The sequence below is a fragment of the Crocodylus siamensis genome, chromosome 2 (genome assembly GCF_052110815.1).
Source record: "Crocodylus siamensis isolate JL-2025a chromosome 2, ASM5211081v1, whole genome shotgun sequence".
Taxonomy (NCBI): Eukaryota; Metazoa; Chordata; order Crocodylia; family Crocodylidae; genus Crocodylus; species Crocodylus siamensis.
The window spans coordinates 261,764,500-261,785,656 of record NC_143396.1 but is presented as its reverse complement, the minus strand read 5'-3'; positions in this window follow the sequence as shown (position 1 = coordinate 261,785,656).

The following is a 21,157-nucleotide window of genomic DNA, read 5'->3' as shown; positions in this document are numbered from 1 at the left end:
TATATATATATATATATATATATATAAAAAAAAAAAAAAAAAAACAACATACACCACACAAAAACTGCATGCGGACTAGACTTCATACTATATTCACAATTCTTCAGATGAATTAAATGTAAATGATAATCATCAGATCTCTTGAAGGAGCTAAGTGTGCATTTCTAAAATAGACCTTGAATGTAATCTCATGGACAGCATTATCTGAGAACATGTGGCTTCTTCTGACTGGGTCCTTGGAAAAGAACTGCCATCATCACATGATGCTGGGTATGATTACCCTATTTTATGTAGTAGCAAACAATTGCAGCCCACATGTCATTGTGATAAGGCTTAATTGATGGTCATAGAAATATTTAAATGGTGAGAACTAAACAAATGAAACCTGTAAGTTTTACCATTCACAAATAATATCCAGCATATAACATCTTTGTCTTAATAAACACCTTTATTATCCATATTAATTGGTTTGCATCCAAGAAGAGACTATAACTTAGATTTGTTCTCTTCCTTTCATTGGATGGCTGTTACTTCCTCATATAAATGGAAGTGTTTTTGCATCCTCTCCCAAATATATAAAGCTGCATGCGTGGTAGCATATTGATTCTCTATGGTATATCTCCTAAAGCTGTACAACAAAGCCCTCTTTCTGGGAGTATATGAATACCTAATATACAGCAACAAAAAGTATGGAGACCTTAGAACACAGGGATTTAATTAAAAGGGGGGGAAAAAAATTCAATTAAAAGATTTTGGGAGAGTGGTGCCACACTATTAAAAGCTCCATGAAGCGGAGTAACATTCAAACAATCTGGATAAAAATTAACTAAATAAGAACATGCTTTCTTTTTAGGATGAAAGATATTCTGTGGGATACTTTTTTCATTCATAAACACATGCTGACAGAAGGAGGCTGCTTTTCCCAATAGCTACTATGCTGGTATAATAAATATGCCCCAGAAATCATGTATTATATCATCAGATGTCAATAATGATGGTAATGAAACAGATATGTGCTTTCTAACCAAGTTAAAATGAACACCAATCAAATGCTGGTTTTTGTCTCACTGACACCCTATTAAAACCTAAAAGTATGCTAATCTTTTTAAAATTGATTGACTTTTATTCCTTTTAAAGGCATTTAAATGCCAGGCTAAGAGAGAAAAAATAAGGGTTCTTCAAGCTTAGCTGTCTGGATAACAAGGAGTGACTCTTTGAAATAAAGAGATTCTGCTGCCACTGAACAGAGTGCCTTGAAGAATCTTCCAGCTTTCTGATAACTGTAGAATAGTTTTCTTTGCCACTTTGTTTTTATGTTTGGTTTCTTTTTTCTGTCTAATCTCTCTTACTCATTTATTTATGCTTGCTGTTTAACTGGAAATGCACACAATCTGCATAATTTGCACGTCAGGAATAGGACAAATGCTACATCAACAGAGCTGCATAACCAAGGCAAATAAACAAGTAACACATTTCTCATTTTGTAATCTAGAAAACTGAGCTGCTTGAAAACCTTTAGTGCTCTGTTTCTGTGTCTTCCTGCTGTGCAATCTTGAGTCCCTTTTAATAGACTCCAAAATATCACTCAAGCAGGCAATGCAGGAGATTGAAACCTATTAAGCCAGGTAACGCTTCATTTTCCAGAGACCTCTAGTTGAAAGAGGTCATTTAAAAAAAATAAAAAGCAGTACCTTTTTGTCATGTAGTTAACATTTTATGTTAAAAGAAAAAAAAGCAGCCTTTTCTAGTTCAGGTACAGTTGATGGTGCAGATATTTTCAAGAGGAAAAAAAATAACCCTTGAAAGGTAAGGGTGCATGAATCCTATTTTCACACATGGGCTGCTAAGTCAGATCTCCAAATTGACCCTAATTTATTTGAAAACCTGGAGTTTGTTCGAACATCTGTGGATTTCAGAGGATTTGGGATCATGCCACTGGTGTGATAAACCCAATTCAGTAACATGCAAATTGTTCTCTGGTTTCTTTTGAAGTCACTGAGAGATGAAGGTTTACAATATCTTATTGTAGGTGCTGAATTCCCTGAAAAATTGGCTTATTTCTTAGCTGACATTCAACCAGAATACATAGAATTTTGTACACTTTGTGGACAAGAAAAAACAAAACAAAACATGAAAACAAAGAACTGGTATATCAGATTATTACTTCTGGCTAGAAATTCTTTTCTGTCAGTCTCAATTTGGATACACAAAAAGGAGAAAGAGAAAGAAAGATACAGATATATTTTCAAGGATAGAGAGAACAGAAACAGGAGAGAGACCAAGCCAAAATAATCACATTTTAGCAACTGCTTTTTTTAAGATGTTTATTTCTTAGAAAATACAATCTACATAAGGCAAACTAGTCTTAAAGCAGTTCTACCCTGTACTGCGACTACTTAACAAGTCACTATAAACCCTTCCAACATTAGCAATTCATAGTTAAGAGTAGATTAGACAGCATAACAGAAAATATTCAAGAACTCTACTGTGGATGGGGAATGGATTAGACACCCTAGCAGGTAAATCATGTGTGTGTGTGTCATAGTTTGTGGGAACTTCACATTCTTTTGAAATCTCTCTTCTCACAGCACCCTGAGAAGTAAGGATATATTTTCCCCATTTTACATATAAGAAAGGGAAGAATACAGGCATTAAATGAGTCACCCAAGACTGTATGTCAAAACAAGTACTTGAACCTGGTATCCCAAACTGCTAACTAGTCCCTTAGCCACTGCATCATCATCTACTTTAGAGGCTTGTTTCTGAGAGTCATTTGGACTGCAAACATGTGCACTGAAGAAAGAGGAGACAAGAATGCTTCCTTACACCTCTGGAACTAGATTTTTCAGACACTACTTCAGCAAGGTTCTGTTGTCCTTTCTGGTTTCCCTGAACACAAACAACTAGGTCCCTGTCTTGAGAGAGTCCTTTGGATTTTTTATATTTCAGGCCAAAGCTCATCGTTTAGTACCCATAACAAACCTGCAGTACTCGCTGGAGGAGTTGCTCACCTTCAGCCATTCTTGTGCTTCCTATCTGCTTTACCCAACAGCTCCTTACTAAAAACTAAACCAACATGCTTGTCCTAGTAACCAGGTCAACATATAGCAGTCATGAGTTATTACAAAACAGCTCCAAGACCTTTACAGAGGCCTGAGGTAAGTAGGTATCCCCAGGGAACAACGAGGATGCAGGATAGAAACTTTGATATAAATGGCATCTCTGAGACACAATGCCTGTGGCTACTTCAGTTTGCATGACACCATTTGCTTGGGGCCATGTGTAAAGTCAAGATCTAGCCCAATAAGTTTATGTCTGCCAGCCAAATGAATGCTTGTGCTAGCTCAGGCGAGCTCCCCAACTTCTGGATGTTTAATTGCACTGACCATGAATTTTAAAGCCCATGACTATTATGTTTACATTCCCAGAGGGAATATGCTACACTGTCAGGCTGAAATAAAATTATGCCTGATTTTAAGTTGCCTAATGTTTTTCATTTTGCTCCTCCATGAGCTGACAGTTATTAAACCTAAAATGCAGCAGTTGCATAATGCCAGAGGCAACACATAAGGGGTGCATGAGGCAGTTCACCCCCTGCAAAAAGGCACTAACAACACTGTTGGCGGCGCCTGCAGGTGGTTGCCGCTTGCCACCAGTGGTGCAGTCCATAATTGCTACTGCTGGCAACACCTGCGGGTGGTCACCGACTCCAGGTCAGCACTTGCCACACCTCCCCCCCCCCCCACTGCTGCTGTGCTCCCGCCACCGCCAGCGCAGCCATGCCCCCCCAGCCACCACGGGCAGGTGCCATTCATGGATAAGACACAGCAGAGGCAGATCATATTTGCACTTCAAGCAACTAGGCGGTGGCTACATAACCATGTAACTTCAGTTTTGGGTATTTATGCAGAGGTTGGAATTCAGCATAGCCTGTGCTACCCCACTAAATATGTTCATAGACATCAGGGCTGGAAGGGACCTCGGGAGATCATGGAGTCCAGCCCCCTGCCCGAAGGGCAGGAAGTCAGCTGGGGTCATAGGATCCCAGCAAGATAAGCATCCAATTTACTCTTGAAGGTAGGATGTCAATTCCTCAGCCAAGCAGCTGCCTGAGGAAAACAGAATCACCCAGGTATGCATATTTGGCTGGACTGGTATTTAAAGTTTTAGTCTTAAAAAGAAACAAGTCACAACTAATAAATGAGGGCCCTACTAACTTTCAGCACAATTGTGTTGTACAGGCCTGTTAGAAACAGTTGGAGGGCTTCATTCCCTATTTTTCAGGTGCCCACAAGCTGCACAATTCTGACCATGTTACTTGGGCTTCTAGAGGTGGTATGCAATGCATAGTGATGCATGATCCCCAGGTACTGATTTAGAGTGAATGGCAGTGGCAGACTAGGGTGAGTGTTGAGTGGCTAGTTACATTATGCAAAATTGGGTCCCACCTGGATCAGTCTGTTGACCAAAGACCAAATTAACAACTATATTTGTGACTGGGGGAGGTATGGGCATGGCCCATCTACCAGACCCTAATAATACTTGATTAAATCCCTTAACAAAAACCCACTTCTGCACACTAATGGGCAGGGGGAGGGGGAGGGACAGAGAAAGAAACAATATCAACAACAAATAGTCAGTTAAATCAACAGCAACCACAATCAACGTTGATGAGCCATCAGCCTCTTAGGCCCTCCAGCCCTCACTCTCTGTCCATCAAGCTGTCTGCCCTCTAGCTCTACCCATGGGACCAGATGCTCTGTCCTCAAAAGAAAAAGGTATGCTCCCCTTGGACAATTCCTTCATATACACACCTTCAGGCATCCCAGCCTCTCAAGCACTCTCACCCAACATTACACACCTTCAGCCAGCCCTCAGCTCTCAGATGTGAATGTTTCCCATTCCCAATGCCCTCTCACTGCTAGGCCAAAGGGAGTGCCATCTGTGGCCACGTCCACCCTTACCACGTGCAGGATTTGGGCTCTCTGGAGACCTGACGCATAGATGCCAGAGATCTGGCTCCCAGCTCTTAGGACCTTTCAACCACTGAAGGACCCCAACACCTAGGCATCTCAGTCCAAAACTCCATTTCTCTCCATCATGTTCTCTTTTACAGCAACTCTCTGAACTGGGCAACCCACTGCACATGCTTACCTCTACCAAAGGAAAGAGCCCTACCAAAACTGGGCCCTTATAGTAGAGGCAGTGGTATTTGAGTGCACAACATCAGGTCAGACTCTCTAGCTCTGCTACCCTGCAATCTGCTGCTCTTTGGAATCTCTGCCCAAGACATCCACATTTCTAAAACCTATGCCTCTACAGTAATTCTTCCATTTACGGTCACATATGCATTCCTTAAAATTTCCCAGGTCAATATATTTTGAAGAGTACTTAGTATCCATCTTAAAACTGTAATGGAGTCCCATTACTAGAAGGGGAAGAGGGGCCAGACACCCCTGACCCATTCCCCTTCTTTCACCCCCCTGACTTTTTCCTCCCTCACCTTGCTGTGTGTTTACTGATGTTTTTTCCCCTGCTTCTTCCTACTTCTCTTAGTCCCCTCTCTGCCTGTGCACTGGTGGTGACTGCAGAGCCAAACCTATAGACAGGGGGGATCTGTAGCAAGATGACCACTGGGTCCAGGTGCAGGCAGAGCTGGAGGACCCAGGTAGGGGAAAATGATGTAAGATGGCCACGGGGTACAGGTATAGGCAGAGCCTGATGCATTACTGTAGCAATGAATTTTGGCAGCCCACCCTCTCCCCGCACACAATTCTGGAGGGCACATGCCTGCCCCCCACACCATGCTTGCCCAGGAGTGCATGCAGCAGTGGGAACCACCTTTCCCCCATTCACCCACAAATGAACCACTCACAGCCCCATCCTCCCCTGGCTAGACAGCACCTGTTAGCACCCCAGGTAGCCACCCCACTCCCCCTCCCACACCCCCACCTTTCTATGGCACTGGCCTGATGGCCAAGGGAGGAAGTAGAGGAGTCATATGACCCAGACAAGCCCGTGCCTCAAACCAGAGACAGTCTGATTATGGAACCCGTTAGGGATGGAACCCTTCTTTCAGAGGCATGAGGATGGGAGCCCAGGCTATGGAGAAGACTCAGGAGGCAGCCCTGAGTGAAGGGAAGCTGGGAGCCTGCATAGAAAGCAAGTACACCAGACAGTTTTGGTTTTGGCTTTTGTTATTCTACATGAAGCCTGCCATCAATGGTGTCATGAACCTCATGCAGGACATTTCTTTGAACCAGGACTGGTACTTGTATTTTTGTGGGTTTCACTGGCTCCAAAGGATCAGTTTGTGGCTTCCTCTACCCCTACAGCTATGGAAAGGGGGCAAATGAGGGGGACACCTCAAACTTGAAATTGTGCTGAGTGGAACCTGAGGGCATGGAGGGTGACTAGAGTGTGTTCTGTGCCACAGGAGGCCGCATTGACCGAACTGTAAGACAGGAGGTAGCAAGTGGTCCCTAGCTCCCCACATACTAGATACTGCAGGTGTAGGAACCTGAGGTCATGGGGAGTGACTGGAGTTAAGCCAGAAATCTGCAGCCTTAAGCAGTGGGCCCTGGGCTAGAAGGCTCAGAGAGAGTAAAACTGGGACAAGGCCAAGTGGTCAGCCTTAGACCACATGGGGGTGGTCTCTTCCAAAAGCATGCTCTCCGTATAGACTCCACAACTAACTTCAACATCAAGGTATGGTGTGTAAGACTACTGGATAGGGGAGAGACTGGAGGGTACAGGCCTTAGAGTGGGTACTCTGTAATGGCACTTGCACGTAGCCTACAAAAACATATTGGGTAGAATACATCCTCCTTATAGATAGGTATACTGAAAACACAAGATAAATTTGGTTCAATATATGTCTATCCTTTTTCACTTCCAAAAAATTTCGTATAGTCTTCACTGAGCTGTGCAATGCAGACATCCTAGCCTAGATAACACCCTATTGAGTTGGTAAGAACTTGCTTATTGAATATAATCTACGTTGTATATCAAGTTTGTTTCCTGTTGTTATAGCTTCTCAGTTGAATACATTTGTAAAAGCAAAAGTTCTCAAGTGGTATGTATTCAGGCTTACACTGTATGTAAATGAGGCTAAGGTATGAAATTTGGATTTGGATATGCTCATCCAGCAAATCTGAATGTGTTTAGATCATAAGTTTTGATTCAAAACCGGTCTCAAATTCTACCAATATATAGTTTCACTTCATAACTGTGACATACACTTTCCCTCTCATCATTTTGACTTTCTAGTAGTTCAGCTAGATTCAGCAATCATTTCATATGTAGAATTTGTTTTGATGAGAATCAGAGTTTTAAATCAGAATTATTAAGTCCTGCCTTTTTTTGTTGTTGTTTTTATGGCTGTAACAGCTTGCATCATGGATAATGCTGTAATGAATATACAGGTAAGTCTTTATTAAGACTATTGGACGTAAATCCTGTGGTTCTCTCTCTCTGGATTTCATATAGTCTACCTAAGTACTGATCTAACCAAAAAATATATATATCAGTCATGAAATGGAACACTTACTGAAGTACAATGTCATTAATTTTTCTTTTATTTGAATAATTATCAAAGCTTTTGTATTGATTAATGAATTTTCTGACCTCAAGTTTCCAACACTATCCTAGGCAAGAATTCCACAGACCAATGCTATCCCATCTTCTAGCTAATCTTTCTTATGCATGTTCCCTTCAGCTCTTCTCTCTCAAAATTAACAAAACCAACCAACCAACACAAAAACCAAAAACAAACTACCTTTGAAACTTTTAGCATCCTTTGAATTAAGTATCTCTGTGTCCTGGAGATATGCTGTAGGATTGTCCCATAAACACATGCTACATATTTCCCCTAGACTTTACTCCTCTAATATCAAAAATTGGCAGGGATATAGTTTCTTCCATTCCATAATGTTCTGCATTAAACCCAAACAATTTTAACTTTACCATGAAAAGGCATCTGAAGATGTAGTTTCCTACTATTTCAATAACTGTTGAAATAGAATGAGTATCATCAATTCTCCTGGCATTTAATCAATGGTCTATGCACATACCCAGTAAGGAATCTCCATTTTAAATTAGTCAAATACAAGTGGAAGATTCAGGGATTTCTTGATCAAACAGTTGAAAGGATTTAGAAGTGTGTGGGTAATGATAACCAACACTAGTGGGACTCAAACATACAGCATTTGCTTTCCAGATAACCTTAGTAAATAAACTCAAGTAGTTTTACAAAGGGTGAAGGACAAACAGATTGATGAAAAAGGAGCAGACAGCAAAAAGTGCATTGTAGCTATACACTTCCTGTGCCAAGTCGTTAATCCTCTTGATAGCAGCTCACCATTCATGCCATCTGTCGCTTAAACCACATGCACTCAATACACAGTTGTCTCACAAGTTAGTGTCCATTTGCTAGACTGCCACACCACTAATGTTGCAAAAACTGGGAAGTTCTTAAAATACTTGAAACCTGTTTTTCATTCATGCCAAGGCACCTTTTTATTGCCTTCATTGTATGAAATGGCATTAGAAATATACTGACATTGACTTTGAGGCCCCTACTCGGTACCTTAACAGCAGAATTGAGGATCACCCCTGTGAGAAGAGTTTGCACAGCGTGTAGGTTGTCACTCTGGCTATTTCATTTCAGGTCTTTCTACAATTAAGACTCAAGAAAAGTCACTGTTAAATAAAACACCAGCACCCTATGGCAGTTACATATCAGGATACAAGGATGCAATTATAAATATCAGATCTGTGTTACAGCAGCTCTTTCACCTCACAGATAGAATTAGTTGTCCCTCTCTCTGCATTTCATAAGTTCATCCTAATAAATTTTGGGCAAATGATGCATTTTCCCTTGATACTGCTATAGTTGAAAATAATATTTGTGCAGAACTCCTAATATTTGCAGTAATGTTATAGAAGGATCATCTGTGTTCTAGACCAGTAATTGGCAATAACTACATTTAACCATGATAAGTCTAAAGATTATTCAACTTTTTCATATGTACTGAAGGAAAAGACTTTGGAAATCTTCAGTACTGTATTTGAATATATTTTAAAACCCCCAAACCCTTTGCAATTTTAGTTTGCAGTACAATGTTAATTAATCCAAAAAGATTTCTCCCCTTGCTCATTACTATAGTGTTGTTTGCCCTTCTGTCAGAATATGGCTAGCTTTATAGGCTGCAGTAGCAGCTTTTGTGTACTCAGAGATATTTTCCAGGCTATATAAAAGCAGTTCGTAAGGATACTGCATAGTCCTTGGGCGAGGGCCACATACAAAATCATATACTATACATATCTGCTATGTCTGCATTCCAGAAATTAAGCTTCTTTTTATGGATAACAAGGGTAACATCTTGCCTTGTTAGGGAGAGTTTAGCACAGTGTCCAGAAATTCAGTAAACTGTGTCTAAATAAAACATTGTGCCCACAACCAAACTAACGTTTTCATATATTTCATCTTGCCATTCAACTCTCTAGTCTTCAAGAAAGCACACTTTCTAGTCTTAAAGAAAGCATCTCCTTCTTCTGCACTCTTGTACTTTATCCCCATTCTTCCACATACCTTTTTCATTTTTTTCATTTATACTGCTTACATTATATTTCTTGATAGGAACATAGGACTGGAAGGGGCTTCCTGGGTCACAGAATCTCATCTCCTATACGCTCAGTTGATCCTGTGCTAAAGGAATCCCACAAACTGCCATTTCTAACTTACACCCATAATTTCAATGATATTTAAAATCCTGTAAGAACACCCTAATAAGATACCGAAGGTAAAAGCTGGGGCTGAGGTCACTACCGAAGGTCTGTCATTACAACAACAGGGACATAGTTAATATATGCTCAGAAGACCCAAAGAAACAGGGACCATGTTCTGTGCAACAGAAAAAGGAAAAAACACACCATAGTATGTACTAGTGTAAGCTACAGGAAAAGCTCCATTCCTAACCCAAGTTGCAACTTCCAGAGACAGTTCTCCAGCCCCACTACTGCTAGCTCATGAGTGAGTTAGAGAAACCAAAATAGCCTTAATTCTGTACAAGTTGGATAGCCAGTCCAAATGCCCAAGGTAAAATATGCCAGGACACACACAAATCCAAATCTATCCAGAAAGCATACCCCCTTATATACACATTCTTCTTTGAACCATCTGATTACAGAATAACATATGCCACACATAACAACAGAATGCACACAGCCAGATCTTATTCTGCACTCTTGCCTATCAGTACATTTCTTGGGGTTTAGAGGGGTATGGGTATCATAACTAGATTCAGAAGCCATGGCCAAAGTCAGAACAAGCCAGGGTCAGAAGCTGAAGCCAGAGCCAAGGTAAGCCCAGGGTTAACTAGAATCAGAAGCCAAAAGCTGGAGCTGAAGGCTAAACCAGAATCATGAGTAAAGAACTTGAATCAGGGAATGCCAAGCATCTTACCAGAGTCAGAAGCTGAGGTCAAAGCCAGAAGATCAGCAAGGAAAGACATGGAAGGTCAGGAATGAGGACTTTCACTTTCCTTGGCTAAGGAAACTGCTGGGTGGGCCTGATTGTTAAGGACTAGTGTGTGTCAGACCTGCTGCCTCTGGCTTCAGCTGACCTGACTGCTTGCTCAACCCAGCTGGGACTAGGATGCTGCTCAGGGCTTGCTGCAGGTGGTGCTTGTTTCAGGATGACTTGCCTTGATCTCTTGATTGCTATTAACTGGGCCCAGGGGTCTGACAGGCCTCAATACAGCAATATCCCAATGCTTCAGAAGGTGGAAAACAACCCAAAAGCCAGCAGTATTCAAGAAGGGGGCATGGTGATCTTTCCTGGTTCCTACAAAACCCTTGGGACATATGTCAGAACTCCCTATCTTATTATAACTTCCACAAATTTCCTTATTTAGTTCTTAGACACACTCAGGCTCCATGTTCCCACCACTTCATTTGGAGATTGTTCCAAAATTTCCCTCTTCCCGTTTCTAGGTTTTCTATATCATATTTCCAGTCATTTGATATTGTACTAGTGTTGTTTCTGATCCTAAAATATCTCTTCACCTTCCTATTTGCCCCATTCATGCACTAAATAAGCAAGTGTTTCTAATCAATTCTCATAAAGAAGGTCTCCAGTCCCTTAACCATCTTAGCAGCCCTTCTTTAAAGTTGTTATAGCTTAACTTATTCTTTTTTTACATCTGTGGCAAAAGACCTTACATAATATTTGAAATGGGGTCCTCTCAGTGTTTTGCATTACTACTTCCTTGTCTCTAGCACATTGGGCCATGTACATTCAGTGTCTACTGGGAGAATAGCAGTTCTTTCAATAGAAATCAGAAGTGTACAGACATTCAAGCTTTTTGTCCCCTGTTTTTTTTTCCTCCTGGAGCAAAAACAGCATCTCCAAGAGAAAAGTAATCTGAAAACAACCATGTAGAAATTGCTCCCAGGAGAGTTTCTCTGGGAGACTAAACCTCTGCCTGCTTTTCTCTACCTTAATTCTGCCCGGGGATTGGGAGGATTGGAGCTGAGGGAAAGGCTCGCCCAGGTCTGGAGACGGTGAAGTGGGCAGCTGCTTTCACACATCCTCAAGACTGGGGGGAAGAACACCTGCCTGCTGCTCCTCTCTTGCTTCTCACACTAGAGTTCACAGCATGAGAAGTGACCAGGGGCTTTTCCCCACTACTCCCTCTGCTTGGTTGCTGGGTACAAGGAGAGGTATTGCCCCCTACCTGTTTCCTCTTGCCATACTTTGCCTTTTCTTTTTAAATCAGAGTTCCTAGTGTGAGAAGCAGGTAGGGGGCTTTGCCCCATTGCTCCACTCCCCCAGGAGCTAGACTGGAGCAGCCCACATTTTTCCCAGGCCAAGATCATTCTCGTCTGGGGAAGGCACAAGGAACGGGGGGACAGAACATCTGTACTGCTCCCTCTCCTGGAATCACTTATAGTGGTGGAAACTTTCTACTGCTTGAAATGAACATTTGTATAGATTGCCTATTATACCCTAGTATTGTATTGGCCTATTTCAGAGCCAATCCATCATAGCTCACCTGTCATGTATCTTGCTCAATTTGTCACCAACCGTTGGGTTGAGTGTTGTACTAATGGTCTCTGTGTTTACGGGTTTTTTTAACCTCTTTCTTCTACTTGAGTAGTGAGAGGGAACAGAGTTGGTTGACACAAAGAATGAACAGTAGCAATATTTACAGTTTTTTTTTTTTAAACTGTACTTAGTTCACAAGGTTTTATGGTGTCATTTTATCCTTAGTCTTTGGATAGCCCATGTAAGCCACATCCAACACTTTGGAAACCACTGCTATAATAAATTCTGTATTGAACTCCAGCTGTATTGAATATAGTCAATAATACTTCTCATTCTTAATACTGAGCTTAATGTACCAATTTAGGGTAACTTCAGCACCACCCCCCCAGTGTAAGTGGGTCTTAGGTTTTAATTTTACTTACCTTTATGGTACACTACTCGTGTTGCCTATCTATCTTATTCTTTTCTTAAAACTGCCTTACTTAAATCAGAAGAAGTTAGATCTAATATTTATATTTCTCAAAATCGCACTTCTTCTCCTGTTCTCACTGTAATGTCATAATAAATCAAAATACATTTTTATTTGCTCAAAACTTTAAGGAGGTCCAACTTTCCTCCCTCCCTATTTACTTATGGCTGCTAAATATGCTTTCATATTTGTTTTTTAACTCGGAGGATGCAGTCAAATGATGGCAGTCAAATTTGTCAGGCTTTATGTTTGTCTCCATAAGCCTAAGCAAAAAAGAACCTGAAATACCATAAATTTGATTCCAAACTGCCTTCATCATCCATGAGCATATGTCTTCCTTCTTGAGAGTTTACAGGATATGTTTATATAAATTATATCTTCTATTTTCTCTCATTACTTCTATTTTATTTTTCTGTAACCAAGCAGAAGCTTGACAAGACTTGGCTACAAGTTCAAAATATTGCCTTGTTTTTACCAACATTCAGAACATTCATGAGTGAAAAACTGGCTTTAACTTGAAATGTTTAGGTAGAGAGAATTCCAGCAACTGCAGCAATTTTAGAATAGAAACCAGATTACACATGCATTCAGAATGAATGATAGATACCTCAGCCTGTGGTAATAGGCTGTGGAGCCTTTTAACTTGAGGTTACTGGTTTTAAATCTAACACAGATTAGCAGCAAGCAAAAGTTGTTAATATTTCATGGCTATTTCATGACAGCAAAACAGAAGGGCAACATAATACTTTATAGTAAATTTTGAGGTTAGTAGAATATAAAAATATGTTTTCTTGTCTTAATTAGCAAGCTATTCATAAACATTTCCTGATTTTTCAGTATACACTTGTTGTTGGGAAATATTAATTTTATAGTTGGACAACTGTTTTTCGACCTCTGGATTATTTGCATACTGTTCAGTCATTATCTGGAGGATGCAGTTATTTCCAGACCACTGAAACTGCACACAAACTGGATGAGGGAGAGTTATATCCTTACCCCACTGAAGTCAATTTTGTCATGGACATGAGAAGGACCAGTATTTCACTCTGAATTACTTTATCAGGCAAATAAAGAATGGTCTAACAATCTTCTTGGAGGGAGGTAGTTATAACCAGCCAAGTTAGTCTGAAGTTGAGCAGAAAGCAGAGTGGGGTGACACCATTGGGCTTCTTTACACGTGTTCTGGAGGTGGGGGGTGCTTTAATTAGAGTGACTCTCAGAGCTGCTTTATAGCACCACAGCATGTCATGTATTCAGCATCCCCATGCTTCAAACTGGCAGCAGGGGCTCTTTTAACTAAAGTTCATTCAACGAGCTTTAGTTAAAGTAGGGTTACCATATGTCTGGGTTTTCCCAGATGTGTCCTCTTTTTAGTTCCTCCAATCTTGGTCTGGGCAGGGTTTTGGTTTTTTTTTTTTAATTATGATAAAATGTCTGGGATTTTGCTCTGTTTAGCTTCAAAGTTTCCTGGCACTTTCAAGCTTTCCCTAGCAAGGAGCTGCTTGGGGCTGGGGGCAGGGTAATTGGAGGCAGGACAGACACACAAGTGTCCAGCATATATAGCCCGGCAGCTGGATATGGGTAAGTCTTTGGGGGGCAGCGGTTGTGTGTGTGGAAGGGGGGCAGGTCCTGGGCTGCAGCAGGGGTGGGGAGGTGCCTGCCTCTCCACTGGGGGACAAGGGTGGGGGGACCCTCAAGGGGCAGCAGGCCTGGCAGCACTGGGGCCAGTGCCTGTGCTCACAGGGGCAGGGCTGGAGGGAGCAGGGGGCTGCAGGTCAGGAGTGAGAAACACTGGCAGGGCTTTAAGGGCTGGGGGTGGGGCTGTCGCTTCATAGTGAGGGGCACCAGGAGTGGAGGGGGAGGGGCTGTAGTTTGGGAGTGAGGGGCACCAGAGGGAGTGGGGGACTGTGGGTCAGGTGAATGAGTCACTGGCAGTGTCACAGGAAGGTTGGAAGTGAGGAGCACCAGCAGGAACTGGTGTGGGAGCTGAAGTTTGGGAGTGAGGGGCACCAGCTGGCCCAGGGGGAGCAGAGTACTGTGACCGGGGGGGGGGGGGGGGCAGGGAGGAGTTCCTTTTACTTTAAGGGTTTTTAAGCAAATCCAGTTTAAAACTTTAATTACATTTTAAATCAAAGAAATTATTCAAATTAGTAGAGAAGTGCTTACTAATAATATTTCAATAAAAATAATTAATATTTTGCTGAAAAAAATGTAATTCTCTGATAATGTCAACCCTTTTTTCATGAAAAAATCATTTTGTCAAAAGGTGCCATACAACAAATCTTTTCTGTCAGACTTTTTCCAGCTCTTATGAATGTTTTAAATCAGTTGCACTCAAATTGTTTACTTATGAATGCCTGTATTTGGCATTCTTTAACTACTACAGTATTAACTCTGCCAACACTTACAGTCTGGACATGTTGGTTAAATGGCTGAACAGCCTCTGTTATTCGCATGTCACTTGAGTCATATATATATAAGGCTGTTTGGAATAGTTTGTATATACAAATAAAACAAGTTTGCACAGAAAACATTGATTGCTGAATTTTTTAACTTTTAAAGGCTTGGCTTTGCTATCGTGCTTTTTTAAAGTATTTTTTCTGTATGCACTTTCATATATATTTATCTATCTAGAATATAGGTAGCTTTGAAAATAACCTCAGTCCTGTACTAAAGGAGCTAATAAAAAAATAAATATTTCCCTGCAGTATACATTACTAAAACTGACCACATAATCCAATCAGGGACACAAGAGTAATGATTGTAAGCAGTCTTGACCCAACCCATTGCAAAACCCTACATTGGACAATACAGCAAAATAAAGATTGGATGGACAAAAGAGAGAATACAAAAATCAAATCAAATAATAGAGACAAATGAAATATTCATTACTATTTTTTTTTTATTAATTGAAATCTTCCTACCATTCAATTCAGTAAAGATCCACAAAAATAAAGGTAATGTTATAGGTACCCCATCACCTTTGGTTAGTTCATGTGAGGTGAGGGGGTGGGGTAAATGATTTTTACCATTTATCAGGATGAAAATTTATAGATATTTACATTTTTCTAAGCTATTTTATTTTTTAATAATCACATGACTGATTTAATAGTGATGTACTGACACACTGAACCAAACAGATATGGAAAACCAGACAGTAGCATGTCCTACACTTTTTCCTGCTTGCCATAAGTAAAAAGAACTCCCAAACATGCCCATGTATTGTTGCAAGGGACAACTCTGCTATTCCTTATTGCAGTTTGGACAGTTCCCATCCTTGGAAAAATCTTTGATATACATACTGCTGGCATTTTTGGGAGATACAGTATGGAAACAGATAAGGCAGCCTAACAGTCATTAACAGTATCATGTATTATACCTTCAGGCTTGTTTTTGGGCTCCAGCTGCCTGATTCCAACTTAGCAGCATATTTAGATCTTAAGATTTAGATATTTAGATGTTATGTGACTGACTGTCTCTTGGCTTGGAAACTTGCTGTATATCATGGACTATAGGGGAAAAGGAGTTAGCCTTGCACCTGGTAGCATAATAGAGGCTCATATCAACTGCCAGACCTTTCAGTGTCCCCTGTGAATTCACAAGCGAGAGCCACCCAAACTAATCTAAATAGCTGCCTGCTTCTGCTGACCAGAAAAATGTGACAGCTGTCACCATCCCTGCAGGATTAGTCTTTCTAAAGTACCTTTCTAATCAGTCTTTCTAATACCTTAAGTTGACTCTTTCTTGTCAGAGCAGACCGGGAAATCATTCACCTACTGGATCCAGTAGTAGAGTGGAACTACATTTTATATATAAACTGGCTGCTTGTCTCTTTGATTGGCTTGATAGTGTAGTCACACTTCCATGTGTACATTCATGATTTCAGAGCAGACATAATTTTGCCCCGATACAAAAGCCATGTGTTCTCTATGGTCAGTGTATGCTCTTAATGCCCAGCAAAATCTGAAGTAATGATAATGAGCCAAATCCTCCATCACACTCTAACTGTATATGCCCCTTTCTTACTTTCACATGACAAATCACCAAAGATATCTGTCATGGCACTCCAATGAACAATTTAAAAGGGAAATTTTTAAAAAGTCCACATTAACTAAGATACATTCACTAAGCAACAAGCCTGGGCAACAAGCAGGAGGAGCTCATCCTCCTGCTCAGTGCAAAGAATTATGACGTCATTGGGATAACGGAGACCTGGTGGGACTCCACCCATGACTGGACCACAGGTATAGAGGGCTATATCTTGTACAGGAGGGATCATGTTGACAAAAGGGGCGGGGGTGCAGCTCTCTGTGAAGAAAAGCTACATATCCCTGCAAGCTGATGTTGGCGACCAGCATGGACAGCTAGAGACCCTCTGGGTAAAAATTCATGGGGAATATGGCACAGGGGACACAACGGTGGGAGTCTACTACAGACCTCCCACTCAAAGTCCTGAGCTTGACCAGGAGTTTGCCCAGGAACTGACTGAGGCCACTTGCTCCAGGACCTTGGTTGTCATGGGTGACTTCAATTACCCGGACATCTCGTGGGAAGATCACTCAGCAAAATCCGAGCAGTCGCAAAGCTTTTTCTCGTGCGTGGATGATCTCTACCTGACTCAAGAAGTCTATGGGCCAACGAGAGGCAAAGCGCTGCTTGACCTGGTACTGGCTATGGGGGACAACCTAATCAGCGACCTAGTGATCAATGGGAAGCTGGGTGACAGCGACCACGAGCTGATCACCTTCACCATCCTCCATAAAGCTGGCAAGTCAGTCAGCAACACAGAAGTCCTTGACTTCAGAAAAGCTGACTGTGACAAGCTCAAGAGGCTTTTCGGTCAGGCCCTTAGGGACCATGACCCCAGGGAGATGGGAGTTCAAGAAGAGTGCTTGCTTCTCAAGGAAGCAATCCTCAATGCACAAGATAAATCTATTCCAACACGGAGGAAAGGCAGCAAGAAGGCACAGCAGCCCCCCTGGCTCTCCAGGGACCTAGCGGACCTCCTGTGGCTAAAAAGGAAAGCCTACAAAGGATGGAGGACGGGATTCACCTCCAAGGAGGATTATTCTGCGCTGGTCCGGTCCTGCAGGGAGCAAACCAGGAAAGCCAAGGCTGCAACTGAACTCCAACTAGCTTCAAGCATCAAGGACAACAAAAAGTCCTTTTTCAGATATGTGGGGAGCCGGAGGAAAAGCAAGGGCAATGTTGGACCCCTGCTAAACCAGATGGGGCAAATGACAACTGACGCCCAGGAAAAAGCCAACCTATTAAATAGGTACTTTGCATCAGTCTTTCATCAGTCCCATGGGACTCCCATGCCTGCTATGGGACAGGGAGATCCGGGTGATGGGGATCCCCTACCCTCCATAAATGCTGACCTCGTGAAGGAACACCTTGAGAAGCTGGATACCTTCAAGTCAGCCAGCCCTGACAATCTGCACCCCGGGGTAATCAAGGAGCTGGCGAGCATCATAGCCCAGCCCCTGGCACGGATCTTTGAAAACTCCTGGTGCTCTGGTGTAGTGCCCGAAGACTGGAAGAAGGCCAATGTGGTGCCAATCTTCAAGAAAGGGAGGAGAGTGGATCCGGCTAACTACAGGCCTATTAGCCTGACTTCTATCCTGGGGAAGATCTTAGAAAAGTTTATTAAGGAGGCCATCCTTGATGGACTGGCCCAGGCTATTATCCTAAGGGATAGCCAGCATGGGTTTCTTGTGGGTAGGTCTTGTTTGACCAATCTCATTTCCTTCTATTACCTGGACGAGGGAGAAGAGATTGATGTCATATATCTTGACTTCAAAAAAGCTTTTGATCTGGTATCCCACGATCACCTCTTGGCCAAACTGGCCAGTTGCGGCCTTGGCTCCACCACGATCCGCTGGCTGGGAAATTGGCTCCGTGGTCGGACCCAGAGGGTTGTGATTGATGGCAGTCACTCATCGTGGTGCCCTGTGACCAGTGGGGACCCTCAAGGCTCTGTCCTTGGACCCATACTGTTCAACATCTTCATTAATGATGTGGACATTGGAGTCAGGAGTGGACTGGCCAAGTTCGCCGATGACACCAAACTTTGGGGCAAAGTATCCACGCCAGAAGATAGGCGGGTGATCCAGGCTGACCTGGACAAGCTCAGCAAATGGGCAGACGAGAACCTCATGGTGTTTAACACTGAAAAATGCTGTCTCTGCTGTCAGGATTATTTCTCTTCTATTTTACTGAATGACTGTCTAAGATAAAATTTATAAACAATTCTCAGAAGTAGGGACCAAATTCTTCTGAAGGTGAAGGCAGGCTAGAATCCTGTTTTCTGCATTCTGAATCAATGATCTAACTATGATGCTACAAGGCACTATCTTAATGAATCTCCAGTTTAGGACCTCAGTATGTAATAGGCTTAGAACTATGAACAGATATTGTGAACTGCAAGTGAATGGAAACACGCAATGAATAATGAAACACATAATCCACAGGGGTAGGAATCCAGACTTCTTATGCTTCAGTATCTTCCAGAGGCTATCTCTAGATACCTTTGAGATATCTAAGTTGTCCTTTGGAGGGGTGCCTTACTCTCTGTTCCTTTCACTGAGGATCTAGACATATAAACCTGAATCTCACTTGACAGTATCTAAAACCTCTCATGCTAGAGAGAATCTGGATGCCTTCCTGATTTTTTGAACACCCAATTTTACTCATCCCACAATCTCAGGAATGATGGTTTACCTCCCTCATATTCTGCCTGGAGTATGATCAGCTTCTTTCATGGAGAAGAGACAAGCCCAACCATGGAAAGCGAATGTATGGAACTTCCATTCAGCTTCTCCATTAAGGAAACCATGACACATATAGGAGTTCTTCCCTTACCTACATTGCCTGCAAAAAGATTAGGGTCATTTGGGATACCTATGTGCAGAGAAGAATAGAGCTGGCTCCCAACATATTATCCTGGGAACAGAAAGCTTCTCAGAGGCATCCAGGAAACCCATGAAGGAGGTAGGACTGCCTGATGACTGACCCATGTTATGCTTATATGTCAAATTATAGTGGAAACAGTGCATAATATCCAAGTGGATTAATCTACAATTTATGCATTCTTCTGAATAATTTCCATGGAATGATGCAGCTCCTCACCATTCTCTGTGCCTGTCCTAATATCCAAATGAGCCCTTTAAGAACATCAGAAAATCCTTTGGGTTTAAAGGAAGTTGTGTATGCTTGTTTCCTACCAGGATTTGACTCACTTATGTGAGTGTGAAGGGTACACAGAGAAGATAGATCTTCTGCTATATAGTGAAATGTCAGTCCACTGAAGCTAAATGAAAAACTTCTTTAGATATATTTGAAACTCCACCATGAGACGTGCTCCCCAAGGCTGATTTTCCCCAAATTACATCTAATCCAAAGAGCCAACAATCTTAAATTCCTGAAACAAAGGGGGAAGAAAGACAAAAAAAGAAAAAGAAAAATAAGAAATATCCTTAACTTAGAGAACGGGCAATACCATGGCGTATAATTAAAAATACTTCAGCTCAGCCATTGGACTAAACTAAATCCTAACCTTCTTTGACAATCATACCTTTTCTCATTACAATTGTCAAAACTCCCAACACTATTCCTTCTGTTTAAGGGCATATAGGTGTCATTATGCTCATACACAGTCTGTATGTTAACAAGTCATTCTAGGTTCTTGAACTATACAGAGGAGATATTACAAAATTAAGCTAAATACAAAGTAGTCTGTAAATGCTTGCAGAACTTAGTATATCCTTCATTTTTACAACAAGCAAAAGACATCATAGTAGGGTTCTGGTGAACTAAGTTCAGTTTCCAGCTATTTTAAACTTTACTTGGGACCATGTTATGTGACATGATTCCTCAGTGCCACAGTTTCAATTATGTAAAACAGCCCTTCCTTTCTCCATCTTCATCTAACTTTTTAACATTTAAAATAGAAAGTGCCCAGGGCCTAAAGCCTCGCACCAGTGCAGCACAAAGACCATGAAGTTATATAAACAATGTAATAAGTAATTTATTTAGGAATGTAACAAGGTGTGTTCTTCACACACAGTAGTTATTACACAACTGACAGAAAGACAGTTTCTATTTTGAAAGGAAAATATTCATTCAAAAGCCTATGTGGAATGAATTAGTGATTTCAATTAAGTTCTGAGTGGTCATTGTCAGTCTCACCAGTTAAACTGTGCTGGTATAGCTATGAAAATACCTTCTTACCACAGAGGATGTCTCCATGATTCAGGCATATTGGCAGGAGGCTGTATGTGCCACACCTGATCTGTGGAGAGGGGGTTTCAGTTGCCAGGACTGCCTAAGCAGCACTTTTTATGAGAACTAAATTCACTTAATATTTTTTAAAAGGAACGCAGTGCACGTAATGTAATGCATCTGGGTCTGCAGATTATGAGCCAAGTTTCTCCTTTATATGATCTAAACCAGCTGAACTCTGTGTTCCCCATCAATTATGGTATACCTTGACAGACCCTTAAATATAGTGCTCCCAAATAAAGAGCTAACGCTATAAACACAGCGCTGGGGGGGGGCGAGAGAGAGAGAAAGAAAAAAAAAAGAAGGACTGAGAATAAATTGTGTGGGAAACATTGTTTTAGTATTCTCTCCATATA